At 39.3% G+C, this 9,780-nt stretch overlaps 1 protein-coding gene across 3 annotated transcripts in view; it reads left to right on the top strand.

The window, feature by feature from the left end:
• Nucleotides 1–8,100: 8,100 nt before the first annotated feature.
• VCAN (versican) overlaps nucleotides 8,101–9,780 on the top strand; it is a 100,879-nt gene continuing 99,199 nt past the window's right edge. For 2 of the 3 annotated variants that reach the window (XM_026672092.2, XM_026672084.2), the window contains exon 1: nucleotides 8,102–8,644. The gene's annotated coding sequence lies outside the window, so the exon portion shown is untranslated. Of the gene's footprint in view, nucleotides 8,645–9,780 lie in introns of all 3 variants that reach the window. The other variant, XM_026672067.2, reaches the window with a different exon arrangement.

The raw sequence follows: 9,780 nt of genomic DNA, 5'->3' as shown, positions 1-9,780 counted from the left end.
TATTATCACATGGTTGACCCAATTTTATAACAGTTTTGGAGGTGGTCATTGAGTGAATCCATTGTCCACAATGGCTGTTTTTTTTTTTGCTGGAAACTAGAAGTAAATACTAGTTTATGTGGCAAAAAATTTATAAATCACAGTCACATGACCACGGGATGCTGCAAATGGCCATAATTACGGGCTACTTGCCAAGCTCCCAAAATGAGAGCACGTGACTATGGTAGACAGGTGGTCATCAGAACTTCAATTCCAAGTTTCTTTTTTGTAGTCTGTCATAATTTAGAATGTCACTGAGTTATCGGTTGTAAGTTGAGGATCTCCTCTATATGTGGAATTTTGTTATACTTTCAGACTACATTTAACAAAACAGGCCTATGCTTGATAAATTGATGATTTTTGAAATAAGTTTTGCTTTTCTACTAAGATCCTGTTTTCATTTATATTAGGGATATAGAGGCAAATATCTGTTAAATAAGAGATTTCTAAGGGACATAATCTTTTCTATACAACATCTTTTATAGAGGGATAGCTGTCATATAGGAAACGGGAGTTTCCTATTTATTATCTCCATGCTAGATGTTAGTGGAACTGCTATGAGACTATGGTATGGTACAATACAATTGCTAAAAGAGAAAATCAGTCATGTAATACTGACACACAAGTGCAGTTGATGTGAAGAAAGGCAAAAGATAAGATTTGATGAGAGAGAGAAAGTTTGGAGCTATTGAGAAGCTATCTATTTTCCTGGGAAGAGAACAGGAAGGCCAAGATATTGAAGAGGTAGTAAATTGTTGGTCAAAAGATCAAGGGCATGGTAAAGAGTGTAAATGTCACATTACTGAGAAAAAAAATACTTTGTGAGATCTCACACTAGAGCTGGGGATAATTAATCCATTATGGTGAATTTGCATATCAATAGGCATTATTTTTGTCAGGCTTCTTTATGTAATCCTTTGACATTCACTGAATGCATGGGGATAGATTATAAAATCATATTTGTTAACTCTTCCACCAGCCTCTAAAATTTAGCAACTAATTATTCTTTATAGGTAGTACACAAATACATTTGGGACTCTATCTAATTAAATAGGCAAATATAGCCATTACTTAGATTTTGACAATGAAGGCAATATCACCACCCTCTAGTTTTTATATCTATCTATTTGTCTGTCTGTCCTTCCCTCCATCATTTGTCTGTCTGTCTATCTATCTATCTATCTACCTACCTACCTACCTACCTACCTACCCATTATCTACCTACCTACCCATTATCTATCTATCTATCTATCTATCTATCTATCTATCTATCTATCTATCTATCATCTATCTTTCAAACCCAGATTTCAAATTAAAGGGATTTTTTGTATAATTACAAACTGAATAAATTAAATGTAAATGACACTGTGTTGAACATGACACCAAGCTTACATCTCTCTCTCTCTCTCTCTCTCTCTCTCACACACACACACACACACACAGAGAGAGAGAGAGAAAGATAAAGAAGAGAGTACATACATTACCCATCTTTCATTCTGCAATTATAGGCAACCTGGAATATCCTTTAGATTTAATTTGCAACAATCTCTATGATGTTGGTATGATGGCGCAAATATTCCAACAATATAGGGCTATTGCTTATTATAAGATGCAGAGCATCATGTTTCCCTCATTGTGTTCCTTTTGTGGGACTTAATTCTCTGAGAAATTTCCATCCAGTGTCTTAAATCTATCCATAATTTAGTTGAGTGAAGTGTAAATAATAATTCAGATAAGATTACATGCAACCACTTCTATTTTATATAATAAATCTGCCTGGTTTTGTCTTTTGCTGCTCATCATTATTTCATACTAGGATAGAAAATGCAGAGCTTTGACTTACCATACTGCTTGCCATTTCAAGCCTTGAATTAATGAAGCTACTTAATTACTAAAGGATACTTGTACTAGTGACAATTGTTGGATGTCTTTTGTTCTGCAATTATCATAAGCATTTGGAAAATCTTTTAGGCTTAATTTGCAAGAAGGGTCTCTGTGATGTTGGCTTGATGACTCACATATTCTAACAACTTAAGAGTTATTGCTGATATGGTTTCCTAAGTAACTACTTTGTGGTTTAATGCCTAAACCATGATATTTTTTGATAAAGTACAAAGGAAAAAAGAAAAATAGTTTAGAAACCATCTAAATTAAATTAAGGAGATGGACAGATAGAATGTTGTCAGTTTTACTCCTAAGGTCTGGATCTCATCTGCCTGAGGTCAGAGGTGGGCATTTTAAACAGTCTTGTGTGATGACAGCTAGGAATTTGGTTTGCCCTTCTCTTGGCGACTATTAAATGTTACCCCAAAGTGGTTCTCCAAATGACAAGTATGGGTTACCTGCAACAATCTTTGAAATCATGACAATATGTTAGACAAAAGGAGATAAGATTCTAGGAGGAGTAAGATTGCTATTTCTGGATCTGCAAAAATCTAGCCAACCACAACATAGTACCAAATATAACTTTTTTTCTGTTTATGGTTTATCCAGATTTTTGTATTCTATGATGCATAGCTTTAAGAAAAAAATATTTCTAAGGCAGATGTACTATAGGTGGAAGAAATAATGGGTAAATATCACATTCACACATCATACTAAGTTAAAATGTTTGATTTTGGCTTAGCTCATTATTCAAAACTTGCCATTATGGCTTGAAAACTAGGGCTTCTGAAAGTAGATACAGTACTGTCTATTCAAGATGTTTTCATGTGAATGTGTCTTTGGTTTATACTTCTTTGGTGGTTCAGTGTCAAAATATTACTTTTTCTTTATTGGGACTCTTCAAGAATAGAATAGACTGCTTCAGTTATTTAATAGAGGCAATCATTGGCCAGACGCCTCCAAGAAGCATAATCATTTCCATACTGTAGCAATTTCTACCAAATGCTTGCCATTTTTCACTGGTCTACCTGCAGAACCATCCAGAGGGCAGTGAAAAAACAAATGGAGAATACACTGTATTCTATATCTTCAGCCTAATCTCTGTTAACTTTCTTGGACTATGACATTCCATTTTGAACAATGTATAGAAATCTATAGAGTACATGTATAGTAATCATTCAGACCATACCAATCAACCATCATAGACTAATAGACTAATACATCATAGACTAATACATCATAGACTTCCTACAATGTCTTCTAATATTAACCTTTTGAGATTGTGGGGATGATCATTCCTTATCAGTCTCCCTTCAGTCATACAAAGCTGACTTTTTTGCATGAGCTATCTCCCCTTTATTAGCCCATCCCGAAAGATTTGCCATTCTAATTCTGCTGTAGTTACAAAGATAGCAAGCACGGGGCAACATTCCCACATGGTTGTTGTTTTTTCCAAGAAGAACTAGAATTTATCTCAAAACCTAAAAGGGCAGAGCAGAATGACTTAAAACAGAAGTCTTCAACCTTTGCTATAAACAAAGTCACCCTGGCCAAGAAACAAGTGAGACCTTCCAACTACAATTGAACAAAAACAAACAAAATCTAATCCAAACACAAGGCCAAAGGAATTGGTGGAAAAATTAAGGAGCATGGTGTGCTTGGAGATAGACAAGAGTAAGATGGCATATTGGCAAAGAAAGACTGATTGCCAGCACTGATAATAAACAAGACTGTGGAAGTATAAGATATAAGATTAAGATATTTTGAGAGAAAGCAGAGTCCCTGTTCAATGGCTTGATTCCATAGAGATTCATAAAGAGAAATTTGCTGGGAAGAGCTTGCATTTCAGTTAATAACTGCATTTCCTCTACCTTACTGTTTAAGGGCTGAAAATTACTAAACCTCAGGGGATAACACCCCTGGCTAGAAAAGCTATAGATGAGTCTTGCAGAGAAAGGAGTGAAGTTAACAATTACAAATATATTCTTTTGTAGAATCCTCTGTAAGCAAGAGAAGGATTAGTGAGGTTTCTTTCCTAACTTCTGCCCCTTGTCCTGTTTACTGACAGGAAACATTCTATGGAAACTTAGGTGATCATTTATTCACCTACCAGTTAATCACAGGTTTGTGCATTAAGCAGGCTAAAATGGATTTTTCCGAAAACGATAAGCTCTCAAGCCTATCCGTGTGCACAATATTAGAATAGATTTCATTTGGGAACAACTAAATGCTACTTTATAAAAAGAGTCTAAACTTTACAGTACATGCAAGGATTTATGGTGGCTAGTATTTTTTCATATTTTTTTTATTGTGCCTACCAATAGCACATGTAAATGTAAATGTATTCCTTGGAAAGACCAAAGTCCACTTTTTAATACCTGCTTTTATTAAGTCTTTTCTTACAAATACTTCTAAGAAGTAGCAAATTAGCCCTTTTATTCTGCTGACTGCGTACTATTGAGAGCAAACGGACAGTACCTATTGAAATGGAGCTGATTAGGGTACACCATCTTCTCTTTAATAGTAGAAGTATATTATTATAAATGAATAGGCCCCAGTAAGCAGTTTTACATTTAGAGGTACAGACTGCATACAGGCATATATATTCACCTTTCCAAGTTACAATCTTTCTGTTTTATTATAATTCCCATCATCCACATGTTGATTTGGGTAGTACTCTCACCCATCTGGAAATCACCAGGTTTGAGAAGGAATAAATAAAAAAATATTTCTGATACTACCGATTCTTCCATTATCCTCCATTGGTATGTGATGAATTTTGAGATACTGATTTTGATAGGTGAATGATAGCCTAAGTAGTTTACAATTTTGTATACTTATCTACATGGCTGCCTTTCTAGAATTTGTCTTAAGGTAAATGACTTATTTTAATATTCTCACAAAATTTAAAGCGGTTGGCATAACAAATCACTACTTTTTAAATATTGTAGTAACATTATATTTTATTATTAGTAAACAACTCTATATATTAAGCCAAATATATTGACATTTTAATTCTTCTTCTCCAGTCTCATTGAGAAACTTTCAATATTGCTCATAGGAAAGTCTCAGATATGATGCTTGGTGTGCATATGACAAAGCATGGCTGAATTCTTACACACAGCCTTGTTAATATTTCTGTACATATACCTTTTATTAGGGCAGAATAGAAAATATATACTTTTTAAAAAACCAAGTGCACATTTTGGCAATATAACTCTGACAAACAAAAAATATTGGAAAGCCGAAAAACTTACATCAAACATGTGTTTGTTGCAATTGCACTGCCTTTGCCAGATATGTGGACGTCAATTAGGAAGAATACACTTTCAATATGTGGTAGACTTGCAATAGAGGACTGCAGCCAAAAGCGGTGAATTTACCAGACAGTGCTCATAGACTGGAAATGTTCACCTTCCCTTTATACTGTATAAACTGTGCACGGAAAGCCATTGTAAATACAGCAAACATGCCTGAGATTGTAAAAATCGCCTTCAAATTTTAGCCTGAAAAATTTCTTCTTTAAAGGGACTAATTTACTGAATGATATTAGACTAATTTCTAAAAGATTAATTTGTAAAATGGGCAGTTTTAGAATTCCCATTGCAAGAGCCAGTTTAGTATAGTGGTTAAGGCATCAGGATAGAAACTGAGTCTGTGGTTTCCAGTCCTGCCTTAGGCACAAAGCCAATTGGGTGACCTTGGGCCAGTTATTCTTTCTCAGCGCTATGAAGCCAGCAATGGCAAACCACTTTTAAAATCTTGCCAAGAAAACTACAGGGATTAGTTACCAGGAGTCAGTTCTTGACTAAAAGGCAATGATGATTATGATATTAATAATAATAATAATAGATTTTAGGATAGCATGAAAACACTAGATCATTTATATAGGACTTTTATACATTGCTTCTATCCTGGGGCCAATAAATAATACATAAGGCTCCTAACTGCTTATCTTAAACAATGCCTTGGAATTAACAATACATTAAACATATACTTGAAAATGGATTTTTCTTATTATTAACTGTTTTCTTGAGATGCAGTGGGAAAAATAGATAAATAAATCCTGGAAGCACTATGAATTCTAGATTGAGCATATTAATAATTGCACATTTCCTCACAATATGCATGGTCTGGCTTTGAAATTTTTATTATTTTGATAAAGATTTGTCCTTGCAATTATTTCAATGGTTTATTGAACATCTGCATTTTGCATTGTACTGATTATTTTTATTGCATTTTTGTATTGATTATGTGTATAGGTAGACCTTGTTTAGTGACCACAGTTGAGACTGGAAACTTGGATGATCAGTTAAGCAGTTCCTAAATTTTCATTTATTATTATTCCACAACTATGCTTATAATACTTCAGCTTTCCTTTGCTTTACAGATCTGCAAAAGTCATGAATGTGAGGCTTGGTAACAAAGTTACTTTTTCATCACTATCCTAACTGTGAATGCTTCTAACACAACTGGAGCCCTTGTCAATTCAATCATCGGACTAAATACCTAAATTTGTAACCTTATTCCATGACTCAATCATACTACCAAACATTACCTAAGTGATGTAGTTAATGAAGGAATTGTGCAAAATTGGTAGTGTGGATAAAGAAAAAAAAAAGGAAATGTGTGTGTCAACAGGATTACTATGTGAAGCAAGCAGGCAGGCAGATATATAGATGGATGAAGAGTTGGTGATAGATATCTTTCAATCTGTGGTAGTCAGCCATTCACTTTTAAGAGGGCCAACCATTTTCTGTTCTTATGATGATGGAATAACTATCCCATCTACTTGGAAGAAAGACAGCAGGAACGGTACTCTATGTCCATATAAAAATGTTCAAGGGGAACTTTTATGCTCAAAGGAGACAGCTGAAATATACGGTAAGTGAACTATAATCTGGGTCAAAATTAAAGAGGACAATTGAATATTGTGTTTTGCTTGACTTTATACAGCTCAGCTGGGGCTGGAGCTGTCTTGAATTCAAATCTCCATGAAATTTAATTGTCTCCAAATGATGAAACAGAGTTGAAATAAGGGTCAGGGAGAATCCTATGGTCTTTAGAAGAAAGACTATAAAGCAGAAGGAAAGGGCAGAGAAGTATTTTTGTCTGTAAAATCTCATTTTCCAAGGGAACCAATTCAGATTGTCACCTTCTCCACTTTCTAAATGAAATGGCTCAAGACATTGTCTTGCCTCAAGGGGTGGTGCTGATGTATCTTATTGTAATGCAGAAGTCAATTTGGTCCCTTTGCTGGCTTGCACTTCAACTCATCTGTGGTGGCAATTAAAGGTTGCAGCTTTTTCCAGACCACAGTGAAGCAGTCTAGCTCTTGCCTTCTATGCCTTGTTTCCGTCCCTTACTCCTTTGCATCTCCCGCCTCACCCTGCCTAACCATATGGATGGTCTTGCTTCTTTGATCATGTTTTGCCACCACCCCTAAGACAGGGAACCCTCCTTTGCTGGCTTTTAACTCAAGTTTGGAGCAAATGAAAACCACCCTCAAATGGTATCCTCAGGGCCATGCCTTCCTCTTCTTTATAGAGCCATTGCTTCTTGTTCCCAGGGCACATACAACTCAAATGAAAGAAAGCATCACTCCTGAAGGACCATATTGTAGGGAGTGCGAAAACAACCTTGTAATGAACCAGGCTCCAACCTGGGACAGGGAACTATTGGGAGTCAAGTTACAATACTGAGAGGAAGAGAGGCACATTTTTCTAACAAGAGACTTCAGGCTTGAGGAAGTCTTTGGCCAAAATGCTCTTTTGTTTTGGCTGCTTCCACTTTCACCGTGCCTGCGGTTCCCACATAATTATTATTATTATTTTGCTGTTGTTTCAAAAATAATCGGGGTAGGCGACCATCATTTGCCCCTGGGCTACCGGCTTGCCAGACTAGCCCGACCTTAGCTGAACGTTGGCTTTCAACCATCTTTGGATGAGTTGGTGGGGCGGCTCAAACAGGACCCCCCCGCCGTCCCTCTCACCTCGCACATTTTTTAAACATTATTTTTGCCGGCAGTCACAAAGTGTGTGCCCCGATTTCCTTCCGTCCCAATTTCGCCATCTGAAGTCTCTTGTTGTCCCTGGGGAGGGAAGGGGAGGGGAGCGCCGGTAGCCGCCTATTCTCCCCTCCCACACACCTCCTGTGGTGCCGCGGCGGCGACGGGGGTCTGCAGAGCCTCTCGGGAGATTTTGGGGCTAAGGGGAGCGAGGTGGGGTGGGAGAGGAGGAAGAAGCCGCCGCCGCCGCCGCCGCCGCTCTCCTGCTGCTGCCCCTCGTTGGCTCTGGGCTCGGTCTTCTTGGCGAACCTCGGCGGGTGTGCAACCAGAAGAGCCCTCCTCTCGGAGAGGCAAGGCAGGGCCCCTCCTCTCGGAACGCTGACGGGACCCGATATAATCATGATGGGTGGCGAAGTCCGCATTTGAACTTGCAGGCAAAGCGCGCTGGGTGCTTCGTTCTGCCGGGAGCTGCAGCACTTCACGCGCCCCGGTGGGATCAGGTGCCCGTCGCCGTAGGAGAGAGGGCGCCAGGAGAAGCCCCCGAAGGACCCGTTTCCCAAGTGGCTACTAGACAGGGGACTTCGCGCCCGAGGGAGCCTCTGGATTATCAGCCATCTCTGATTGGGGCTCCTCTTTTCTCTCTCACTCACCTCCCTCTCTCCCCCTCTTTTTTCTTTTCTTTTTGGTAGCCTCTGCAATAAACTGCTCTGAAAGGTAACTATGCAACCCTCCTTTCTATTTTTTGCTGGTCAAGTGAGGGGGGGGGGGCGAGAAGAAACACCTAAGGGGGGGGGGCGTTACCTGTAAGACAAAAGACTTTGGGAAAAGCTAAAGGGTTGGGGAGAAGAAGAAGAAAAACTGATGGGGATGATTTTGAAGCCGCCGGCTCTTTCATGCTTTCTTTCATTCATACCTTTGGAGGAGGCCGAAGCTTTTCGCGGAGAGGCAGAGTGTAATGCACAATATTGATTGGGGAGGGAAAGAGAACAAAGAAAAGTGGAAAGAATGGGGGAAGAGAGAGAGAGAGAGAGTGGCCAGACAAGAGTTCTTGAATGGGAGGCAAGGTAGGGGGAATCCGGCGGGTCGGAAACGGTTAATGGCTGGGAGGAAGCGTTTTTTAGGGTCTGGAAGACACAAAGCGGCTCTGGAGGGAAGGAGGTGCTGGGAAGCGGCGGACTTGGCGAGCAGGTTCGGCTGCGGGGGCTGAGCCGGGCGGTGGAAGCCGTGGAGTTGGTTTGGGGGATTCCTGGAGAACACTTAAGTTCTCCTTTCCCAGGCTTGGCCGCGGAGATTTCCTGGCAGAAAAACCTGGGGCGGAGAGTGGAGGTCGGGTCTCCCATGACCATAGTAGCCAGGGGGCCGCGGAGGTGGTGGGGAAGACCACAAAGGTCAGAGAAGAAAAGGCGTCGCGGATGCTCAACTTTCCCAATCTCTCCCTTGCTTCTTTCGCCTCCCGGCGCAGCCCTGCCAGTCTTATGGGAAGCGCTTCCATCGATCACTTTGGGGCTTTGTTCTAAGAGTGGAGTTTTTTTTTTTCTTTTCTTAACTTGCTGCAAAAGCAACCCTTGGAGTCAGAAAAACCAAGAGGGAAAAAGCGTTTGGGAAGTAAATCGCTGATGTGACAAACTTTAGCATTAACGCGAAGTCCCTGCAAGGCTTTTCTGCGAGGTAACCCATTGCCCTACCCTCCACAGCCAATTTTATGTGATTTCATGCTCCAAGGGAGAAGTTCGAAATCAGTTCTTCTTTGAAATAAGTTGCGAGAAGGGATTATCTATCTATCTATCTATCTATCTATCTATCTATCTATCTATCTATCTATCTATCTATCTATCTATCTATCTATCTAT

The sequence above is a fragment of the Notechis scutatus genome, chromosome 2, assembly GCF_049901735.1.
Source record: "Notechis scutatus isolate UNSWTSFEM ecotype Mainland chromosome 2, rNotScu1.2, whole genome shotgun sequence".
Lineage (NCBI taxonomy): Eukaryota > Metazoa > Chordata > Lepidosauria > Squamata > Elapidae > Notechis > Notechis scutatus.
Note: the sequence above shows the minus strand (reverse complement) of the source record. Positions and strands in the feature narration are given on the sequence as shown.